An 11,531-nucleotide genomic window follows, 5' to 3' on the forward strand; every position below is an offset into this window, starting at 1 on the left:
ACAAGTGGCCATTGGGATTGGGCAGAGTGGCTGGTACCAGGGAGGTGACCGAGCTTTGTCCTCACAGAGAGCTCTAAGGAGGTCGGGGGCCCTGCTGGGGCGCTCAGTCTGTTCGAGATGGTAAAACTGGAAAGGGGGCAGAGTCCAGCAGAAATTGTGAAGAGCTCGCAGAGAGCCAACAAAAGCCGACAGCTGGCAGGATAAGGAAGGCGGTAAGCAAATAAGTCCAGCGCTGAAGCAGACATGACCCCTTTTTGGTCCACCCTTTGTCCACTGGGATGGGCTGGGGCCTATGGTCGGAGGCCAAACAAGTTACCTCCTGCCTCAGCTTGTTTCCCTCTCGGCAGGCTGAGACTCCTACTTCTGACTTCAAGCCGCTGGTATGTATGAAATTCTTGCCTCTCCTGTGGCTGCCGGCCCACATCTGGCCACAGCGCAGTGTTGTGCCCCTCTTCCTACCCTTTAGTGTCTGCCGTTCTTAAGCCGTCGGAGCAATTTGTCAAGATTAATTGGACGCCGAACTGGCTCTCTCTGGAAACACAAGGAAGCGTCTAGGCATCAGAACAAAGCTTGTGTGGGCAGAGTCCCATGATAAGGCTAACCTGTGGCCAGAGGCTTGGCCCGCCACAGCCGAGCAAGAAAAGCCGCCCTGTTGGAGGCACCAGAGAGGAAAAGAATTTGTTCTGCTCATTTCCCCCAATCTCCTTGTTTTTCTCCCTAACTTAAAAGAGCCACCCCCTCTAGTGACTGACAGGGCCCTTGTCACCTCCAGAGCTGACCTCTCTGTGTGCCTGACTCTACACAGAACATTCTCGGTTTGGTTTCTTGCGGGGATGGACAGGTTCAGGGTCGGCCTAGTTATCATACTCTTCTGGGTCGTGCTTTGTGGAGGAAGGTGGGCTTACGCAACCTTCCTTACCCCAGCCAGAATGCATTATTTCCTGCCCTTACTCCAGCATCTGCCCTTACTCCAGCATCTGCCACTGATCTGGGGATTGGTCACAGCTCAGCTGTGGTCAGTAGTTAACTGCAGTTCCAGACACAAGGAGAAACAACAGCTTTCTCTGTATTCTCAACACGCTTTGAGGCCATGGCCTGATTCCCCACCTCTAGGCAAGTATCCACCTTCCTTCTGTGCTCCTGCCTCTCTCTCAGAGCATCTGCCTGCCTCAGTCCAGGGCCACCTCAGATTCCAGGCCGGGATCCTCAGGGCACAAGAAATCTGCTAAGTTGAGAAGGAACCACAGAGTTCAGCCCTGGCGCCCCCTTGGTCGAGGTCCTAGCTCGATGCTCCTAATCCTAGCACTTAGTAGGCAGAGGCAGGAGGAGTTTAAGGTCGGGCTGGTCTATAAAGTGACACTCTTCAGAGGAAAGAAAGAAAGAAAGAAAGAAAGAAAGAAAGAAAGAAAGAAAGAAAGAAAGAAAGGAAGGAAGGAAGGAAGGAAGGAAGAGAAGAGGGGTGTCAGCCAGGTAACCCACACAATTTCTAGAGTCCCTTGTGCGGAGGCTGTCATGGTCACCCAACCTGAAATCATGAATGTACTGTCAGCAGTAAAGCCAACAGGGTCCTACTGGACTCGGCATCCTCAGCCAAGAACCACAGGCCTCGAGACAGATAACTTTAAGAGGCCCATCAGCTGAAAATAGTTCCTTTCTTCCAGCATCATTAACAATAACACTGAGCTATTTCTGCGTGTGACCTCAGCTTTCACACATGTGCTTTCCCATTTAGTCTTTACGACGACCTATGAATAGATAAGCTGGGCTCTGTTGTTAGTTCAGACTTCACAGAGGGGGAAACTGAAGCACAGCACGCTCAAGGCCGCACGCCTCTCAGAAGGCAAAGCCGCCTCTCCGCAACAGCAGCCAGATAACCACATGTGTGGCTACTTTGTTCCTTAAGACCCTAGGAACAGGTTTCATGATGGCTTATGCCGGGGGAGAGAGGCCCTAGCTACTCGTTCTCCTCCCTCATGATAGCTACCATTTGGTCAAATGTGTAAAACGGGGGCTGGAGGGAGGGCTCAGCAGTCGAGAGTACTTGTTCCCCTTGCAGAGGACCTGGGTTCAGTTTCCAACACCCATGTGGTGGACAACTGCGGTTCCAGGAGATTCTTCTTCTGAACTACCTGGGCACCAGGTACACACCCATGAGGACAAAACACTCATACACACACTAAATACATACATTTTCAAAAAATCTGTAAAATGGTTATGTCAAGACAATACCAAAACCCATCATCTTAAAAAGCTTTCATTCAATCAGCAGAGAACATTCTAGAAGCCTAATCCAGAAGCTCCAGTTAGTGGCCTTGTTTCCCAAGCAGAGATGTACAGAGATTTATAGACGTCCAAACACACTTGACATAATTGTCATAGTACCGATGACGGCATGACCTTCATGCCTGTCCAGGTCATGCCTGATCAGTTCGTCCAATCCCATAGGTATGTGCTTCCTGTTCTGAGAACCCAGAATAACAAGCAGGCACAGTCCCCGTGGGGACCCCTGGGCCTGTCTGGGAGACACGAGTAGATGAGGATATAGAGATCAATGAGGAAGGATTGTGGTTTTGGAGATTCTGACTAAGTTTGGAATTCACAGAGCGGTTAGTTTTCTGGGAGTTCAGAGTGCCCAGCCACACCTTAGTCCCCGTCTTACCCAATGGGTCATGTCCTGTTTCTTCATTGTCTCAATACCCAAGAAGCAGCTCACCCGTGGTGGCGCGTGACAACAGCCAGAAAGTGCTGGAATGTAGCCAGAGTTGTTTAGGCGGTGCCTGCCATGTCTTGCTCGTGGATTCATCCCACAGCACCGCAAGGCATGGTGGGTAGGCCCAGAGTGCACGTGGTAGAGGGTCCTCCTTCCGGGCACCTGGGATGAGAAAGGAGGGGGCAGCTCCCTCAGGAACAGTGTGGGAGTGAGCTGAGCCAAGCCAAGTTTAAAGGTCAGAAGGGCATCATCAATGAGAGAGGGCAGTGTGGGACAATGTGACAGGACCAGGAAGCCATGGTTAAGATCAGCCAGGCGTGTACCAGCTTTGAATGGAAGATTGCCTGTGGAAGAACAGCGGTGAGCAAACCATGGGGCTGAGAGAGAGAAACACAAAGGCCAGGACCACACACCAGACACGGAAAGTTTCAGATTCCTTCCTGGGCTCTGCCTGTGCACACTGGTGTTAGTGTTGGCATTTCCTTTAAAGATAACATCTCACAGGATAACTCATTTGGTTTTGTTTGTTTGTTTGTTTTTTGGTTTTTCAGTTTAGGGTTTTTCTGTAGCTTTTGGAGCCTGTCCTGGAACTCACTCTGTACACCAGGCTGGCCTCGAACTCACAGAGATCCACCTGCCTCTGCTTCCCGAGTGCTGGGATTAAAGACGTGCACTGCCCCTGTCTGGTTTAAGGTAACTCAGTTTAACAGCGAACCAGACTTAATCTCACTACGTAGCTCAAGCAGGTTGGGACTCTCAATCCTCAGTGACTGGACTACAGATACTCTGGGCAAAAAAGAAGCTTTTGAGTAAATTTATCAGAATTTCTCAAAAAGTTTTCTTGTACACAAGAAATATAGGTAACAGTACTGACAGAAGGCCCCCACCTGTAATCCCAGCGTGGGGAGGCAGAGGAAAGGGCATCAGGGTTTTAGGGTCATTCTTGTCTGCACAGCAAATCTGAGGCCTAGGACAAACATACACACAGATTACACACATAAACACATACACACAGATTATACATACACACAGATTACACACATAAACACATACAGATTATACATACACACAGATTACATATACACACATAAACACATACACACAGATTATACATACACACAGATTACATATACACACATAAACACATACACACAGATTATACATACACACAGATTACATATACACACATAAACACATACACACAGATTATACATACACACAGATTACATATACACACATAAACACATACACATAGATTATACATACACACAGATTACATATACACACATAAACACATACACACAGATTCCACACAGATTACATATACATGCATAAACACATACACACAGATTACACACATAAACACATACACACAGATTACATATATACACATAAACACATACACACAGATTACACATACAGATTACACACACGCACAGATTACACATACATGTAGATTACATATACACACATAAACATATACACACATAAATACATACACACAGATTACACATACATACACACAGACTACACATACATACACACATAAATACATACACACAGATTACACATACACACAGATTACACATACATACAGATTATAGTACCTGACTAGAAAATCAAGGACAGGGGCTGGAGAGGTGGCTCAGGACTTACCAGCACCAGCTGCTCTTCCAGAGGACCCAGGTGTGATTCCCAGCATCCACGTGGCAGCTCTCTGTAACCTCAGACCTGGAGGTGAGGAGGGTGGGGAGATGGGGGTGAGGGAGTTGGGGGAGATGGGTCTGTCGCCTGTCTCTGCGCTCCTCTAGCTTCCACAGGCCCCAGGCATGCACAGACAACATACATGCAGTCAAAACACCCACACACAAAAAATAAAAACAAGTAAACCTTAAGAAAAAGAAGACCAAGGAGGGGACAGATTAGGGTGGCAAACTGGTTCCCTTTGTAGTCGGACTTTATTGGTCTTTTCTTCCTTTTCCTTTTTCCTGAGCAGGGTCTTAGTTTTCCAGGGTGTTCTCAGATGATGAGGTGCCTCAGAGGTGTGGGGAGAGCAGGCCATCAGAGTTGGCTTTAGGACGTCGTGTTTGCATATCTAAATAGACTAACAGTCCCCACCGTAAGGGCGCATGGACAGAGGGACATAATGTGTACAAAACCTCACAACCGCCGGGCGGTGGTGGCGCACGCCTTTAATCCCAGCACTCGGGAGGCAGAGGCAGGTGGATCTCTGTGAGTTCGAGACCAGCCTGGTCTACAGAGCTATTTCCAGGACAGGCTCCAAAGCCACAGAGAAACCCTGTCTCGAAAAAAACCAAAAAAAAAAAAAAAAAAAAAAAAACCTCACAACCGCCCCAGGCAGAGTAAATGCTACAGACGTGTCTGTCACTAAAATCATTGTTTCGGTGCTGGGGTCAAGCCCACAGCTTTGACGGGTACACCCTAAGCTTCACAACTTGGCTTGACCACTGAGATAACCCCTGAGGGTGTGCTGCTTTTATCACTAAGATTTATTTTTATTTTATATATGAGTGTTTGCCTATATGTATGCAAGCTCACCGTATGTGTGCCTGGTGTCCATGCCCAAGGCCGGAAGAGGATGTGTGGGAGCTTCTACGACCGGAGTTGCCCACAGTTGTGACCACCATGTGGGGCTGACCCTGGGTGCTCTTAACTGTTGGGCCATCTCTGAAACTCATTACTAAACCAGTGCGCTCTGGATTTTTTAAAATTATCTTTCTTAACCAGGCAGTGGTAGTGCACGCCTTTAATTCCAGCACTCAGGAGGCAGAGGCAGGCAAATCTCTGAGTTCAAGACCAACCTGGTCTATAGAATGAGTTCCAGGACAGTCAGGGCTATGCACAAAGAAACAAAGAAATCCTGTCTCGAAAAGCAAAAAACAAAAAAAAGTTTTTTTCTTTATTCTTGAAAATTTCATACATATATACAATAAAATAGGATCATATTCTCCTCCCATCTCCTCCCTCCAAGTCCTTCCATGCGCCTGCAACATGCTCCCCTCCCACTCAACTAAATTCTTCTTCACACTGATTTCCCTTTTCTTTCTTTTTGTTTTGTTTTTCGAGACAGAATTTCTCTGTGTAACAGTCCCGGCTGTCCTGAAACTCTCCCTGTAAACCAGGCTGGCCTCGAACTCACAGAGATCTGCCTGCCTCTGCCTCCGGAGTGCTGGGTTAAAGGCGTGCGCCACCACTGCCCAGCTGATTTATTTTTAATTAGGTGTCTAATGTGTGTCTGTGTGCACACGTGGGGCTGTGCACGTGTGAGTACATGTGCCCACAGCATCCCAAAGGGGGTGCTGGATTCCTTAAGGGTACAGGAGATTGTGAGCTGCCTGATGTGGGAGTTGTTGATTAAACCCACGCCCTCTGCAAGAACAGTACGTACTTTTTGGGGGGGGGTAGAGGGTTGAGACAGGATTTCTCTGTGTAGCCCTGACTGTCATGGAACTCACTCTGTAGACCAGGCTGGTCTCAAACTCAGAGATCTGCCTGCCTCTACCTCCCAAGTGCTGGGACTAAAGGCATACGCTACCACACCTGCCTTTTTTAAATTTATATATAACCCTGCATATTATACCTCTATAAGCGATGGGATCTGGAAAGCACACACACACCATACCAGAAATTTGGATGGCTTGATCTTGTGTAGGTAGCCACACTGTACTTCCTGACTGCTAGCCACGATACACCCGGAGACAGCATTTCACTGTGCTGCTCATCCTCCAGCTACAGACTTCCTGAGCCCTGGGTGGAGAGACGGCTGGCTGAATAAAGACGACCCACGAAGAGCCGCACACTCACTCAGTCTCCCATTCTCAGCACGTTGGACAACTGCCCTCTGCAGAAACAAGGTTCCCCGACGAAGGCTGAGATCAACCCAAGTGTGTGTCAACACACAACTCCAAAGGGCAGTTTGTCAGCGCGGCCACTGAGCACAACAGAGGCAGGCCCCACGCCCGGACCTGTGGCCACCAGGAGGCTGTGATTTACCTACGACTGCACCTGCAGGCAGGGCTGTCCGGTGTGCTGGACTGTAGCATGCAGGGCGTGCAGCACTGGGTCCACTGATGCTTCTGTCCTAGAAGCCTGCAGGACACCTTCTGAAATCTAGTCAGCAAAGAAAGGACTTTGCGCTGGCTTCAGCAGCACATACACTAAAATTGGAACAATGCAGAGATTAGCATGGCCCCTGTGCATGAATGACACACAAACTCGTGAAGCGTTCCATATTTTTGAAAAATCTATCTATATTATATCATAGATATACACACTATATGGGTATATAATATATCATATATTACATATTGTGAAGCATGCCATATTTTTGAAAAATCTATCTATAATATATCTATATATAATATATTATATCGTGAAGCATTCCATTTTTTAAAAAGATTTATTTGTTTGTTTGTTTATTTATTTATTTATTATGTATACAACATTTCTTCCATGCCTGCCTGCAGGCCAGAAGAGGGCACCAGATCTCATTACAGATGGTTGTGAGACACCATGTGGTTGCTGGGAATTGAACTCAGGACCTCTGGAAGAACAGTCAGTGCTCTTAACCTCTGAGCCATCTCTTCAGCCCAGCATTCCATATTTTTGAAGAATCTATCTATCTATCTATCTATCTATCTATCTATCTATCTATCTATCTATCTATCTATCTACCTACCTACCTACCTATCATCTATCTCTATATATATAGAGAGAAGATGTTCTGTTTTGAGCACAAAGTCTGATCAGTGAGCTTTTGCTGTCTGTTTGGGCCTTATGGTATGAGACGCCTCGGCTAGGCTGGCTATAGTACGTATTCGGATCCTACTGACTCTGACGCGGAGTGCTGGAATTACAAGCGCTCAGTACCACGCCCTGCTCAGTCAGCACTCTGTCTGTGCCCCTTCCCAAGAGGGGCTTTGAGTGAACATCTGCTTCTTGCACAATTTTGTTAGCTCGCTCTTTAAAGGCAGGGCCTCACTGTAACCCAGGCTGGCCTGGGACTCACTCTGTAGCCTAGCCTGGCCTTGGAGCAATCCTCTCATCTCAACCTCCCAAATATTGGGATAGCAGGCATGAACACTAGGCCCAGGCCTTTTCTGTTTTCTTTTGGGCTTTTCAAGACAGAGTTTCTTTGTGTAACAGCCCTGGCTGTCCTGGAACTCACTTTGTAAACATGGCTGACCTTGAACTCACAGAGACCCACCTGTCTCTGCCTCCTGGGATTAAAGACACCAGGGCCTGGTTTAGTCCCAGCCCTTATATAATTTTTCACACACACAAAAAAAAAGACAGAAATAAAAGAAACAAAAAAAAGAAAAGAAAAACTTTTTTTTATGCTCCAGAGGTGACCCACAAAATAGCTGAGGCGTCAGAAAGTGCCACAGGCCACCGACCCAGGAAGGTGACAGCTGCGAGCTCTTTGGTGCACAGCCACCTCTTAAAGGGAAGGACTATTTGTGTCCTTCAGCTCCCGCAGTTACAAATGTCAACAACAGCGTCAACCGCGTCAGCAACTAGCCTTCCCTCCAAACGCTCCCCCCAGGCTGGAAAGCCTGCCTGCCTGTCCTGCTGTTGGTGTCCTCAGAGGTGAGGGGCTTTGGGCAGCCAGGGTCAGCGCTGAAAACCCCCGCCCCGAAGAGGCAGACTGCCTTTGATCCCCCGCCAGCCCGCCCGTGCGGTCCCCAGCACGGGCAAAGGGGCTTTCCCCCTTCGAGAAACCAGCTCTATAAATACACCTCTGGGTTAGGACTGTGTGTCCACAGCTGTCCTTAGAGAAGCCACACCTCAGGGGGCGCTGGCTCAGGGCCTTCACAGACCCAGGATCTGAGCCATGTTAAGGAGAGGCCCCCAGGGAGGCCTCTGTCAAGTTTAGTGACACCTTTGTGTGGACAGATTTGTCCTTGTTGTTTTTGGTGGGGTTCTTTATGCTGATTTCTTTTTTTGGTTTTTCTTTTTTGTTTTTGGGTATTGTTTTGTTTTGGTTTTGGTTTTTTGAGACAGGGTTTCTCTGTGTAGCCCTGGCTGTCCTGGAACTCACTGTAGACCAGGCTGGCCTCGAACTCACAGAAATCCACCTGCCTCTGCATTTGCTTTCCAACTTCTGGGGTTAAAGGCGTGCACCACCACCACCCAACACACTTTGTGATTTTAAAGTTTGTTTTGGGTATTTTTAGTGACCTGTCAAAAATTCTAAATTAGAGTGTTTTATAACTCAACCAAAAGAATTAGGGCAGAGGGCATGGCTGGAGAGACATAGGGGGTGAGGGAGCTTGCTGCTTTTACAGAGGTCCTGAGTTCGGTTCCCAGATCAGGCAACTCACAACTACCTGTAATTCCGATTCCAAGAGATTGGATACCGTCTTCTGGCCTTCTTGAGCATGTGTGTGTGCGCGCGCGCGCACACACACACACACACACACACACACACACACACACAGTAAAAAAAAACACTTTAAAATTAGCTTGAGGTAATTCTTTAAAAATATACTAATTTCAAATTATTTAACATTTTTTAAAAATATACAGCTGAAGAGATGGTTCAGTGGTTAAGAGTGCTTACTGCTCTTGTAGAGGACCCAGGTTTGTTTCCCAGCAACCACTTGGAACACCAATTCCAAGGGACCCACTGGCCTCTTCTGTCTTCTGTAGGTACCAAGTATACACAGAGAGAGCTGGGCGGTGGTGGCACACGCCTTTAATCCCAGCACTCAGGAGGCAGAGGCAGGCAGATCTCTGTGAGTTCAAGGCCAGCCTGGTCTACAAGAGCTAGTTCCAGGACAGGAACCAAAGCTACACAAAGAAACCCTGTCTTAAAAAACCAAAAAAAAAAAACAAAAACAAAACAAAAAACTGAGCAAAGTACTCATACCCATAAAATAAATATATTTGGGGGGTTGTTGAGGCAGGTTGAGGCAGGGTCTCTCTATGTAGCTTTGGTTGTCCAGGAACTCACAGAGATCCGCCTGCTTTTACATCTAAAGTGCTGGAATTAAAGGCATGTGCCACCATGCCAGCTAACAAAAACAAGTCTTTAAAAAATAAAGTAAAACAAAGGTGTGTGCCACAATAGGCAGCTATTTTTAAGTTATGTTTATATGCGTGTGGGGGAGGGTATTTGCACATGAGTGCCGTGCCTGCAGAAGGAGTGGTCAGATCCCATGGAGCTGGATTACAGAGCCCTAGACTTGAGAGCTAGAAACAAAACTTCGGTTTTCTCCAAGAGCAATGTGTGTTGCTAACCATGAGCCATGTCTCCATCTCCCTGACCTATTCAAATGGAATTATTCCTTCCTTTCCTCCTCCCTGCTTCTGCTCCCTTCCCCCTTTTAAAGCCAAGCTTTCTTCCATCTTCTTTTAATAAATATTTTTTTGTGTGTAAGTGTTTTGCCTGTACATATGTATCATGCACAGACCTGGGAGCCCAGGGAGGTCAGAAGAGGGCATTGGAGCTCCTGGAACTGGAGAACAGTTGGAAGTCACCATGAGGGTGCTGGGAATGGAGCCACGGTCCTTGAAAGCACCTCTGGGGTGGCCCTGAGTTCACAATCCTCCGGCAGGCCTCAGCCTCTTTAATGCTACGACCACACTTATTACCACCAATCTCATATTTCCTGTAGCTCTACAAGCCACGGATACAGAACACGAAAAACAAAGGGTTTAAGCCGTGCTTGTCCTGAAAGAATGTAGGGATTTCCTGAGAAAACAAAATATGCATGTTAAATTTCAAATAAGGCTAAAATTCTGGCTTATCCCAATACTGTAATCCCAGACTCAGGTGGCTGAAGCCAGAGGCATTCATGGTGAGTTTCCATCAGCCTGCCCTGTGTTCGCAGGGCCCTGTCTCAATAACAAACAATAGCATTCTGCTTTTTCCAGGGCTGGCATGGAAGCCGGGCTATCGGCATATCAAGCTCAGCCCAGGACTGTTTTATGTGCACAGCCATCATCTTTGAGACGGCTCCTGCTCCCACAGAGCCCCATGTTAAGTCTAAAGAGGTCAATGCTCACTGACAGGGCCTATTCTAACTTGACTCAGCACGTTGAGGATGGAGACTAACTCCTGTGCCCTCAGCAAAAGCTATCCAAGAAATATTAGGCAGGACATCAAGGGCCTTTGTGGTTCTGTGGGCTCACAAGACAATGTCGCTAGTACTTCTATAGTGTTTTGACATTTTGGTTGTGAGCCTGGCCTTTAATGGCTAAACCATCTCTTTGACCTTATTTGGGTGTTGTTTATTGTTGTTGAGATTGGGATGGTCTCACTCTGTAGCCCAGTCTGCCCTAAAACTTGCTGGCTTTCCCAGGCTGGTCTTGAACTTGCGGTGGTCCTCCTGCCTCAGCCACCTAAGTGCTGAGATTAGAAATATGCACAACCATGCACTATGTGTTTTTGTTTTTCAGAAAATTTACAAGGTTGGACAGGTGTGGTGGTGCACGACTTTAATCCAGACGCAAGGCAGGTGGATCTGTGTGAGTTGGGGGCCAGCCTGGTCTACACAGCGAGGTCCAGGCCGGCGAGGACTTCATAATAGGTCCCTGCCTTGAAAATAAACAGCCAAATAAATATTTACAAAAAGACAAACAATATAAATAGAACAAAAAGCACAAAAAGTAAAAGCCTTTTTTTTTCATTCCTTCTTCACTTGGCACCCCTTCTGAGTCATTCTTCCACATGGAGATGGACCGACATTTCCTGCCTAATATACACACCAGTCTCCCATTCTACAGACGACACTGCGGCATTGAAGTTGAAGTGCTCATGAAAGACGACAGAGCTGGCAAGCGCTCAAGCTGAAAT

General features: G+C 47.3%; 1 non-coding gene across 1 annotated transcript; it reads left to right on the plus strand.

Annotated features, from left to right (window-relative positions):
• The first annotated feature begins 6,864 nt into the window (after nucleotides 1-6,864).
• Nucleotides 6,865-6,968, plus strand: LOC142855240 (U6 spliceosomal RNA). Its single transcript, XR_012911495.1, has one exon. It is a non-coding gene; the product is annotated as a U6 spliceosomal RNA (small nuclear RNA).
• Nucleotides 6,969-11,531: the final 4,563 nt, after the last annotated feature.

Source organism: Microtus pennsylvanicus, chromosome 7 (genome assembly GCF_037038515.1).
Source record: "Microtus pennsylvanicus isolate mMicPen1 chromosome 7, mMicPen1.hap1, whole genome shotgun sequence".
Classification (NCBI taxonomy): Eukaryota; Metazoa; Chordata; class Mammalia; order Rodentia; family Cricetidae; genus Microtus; species Microtus pennsylvanicus.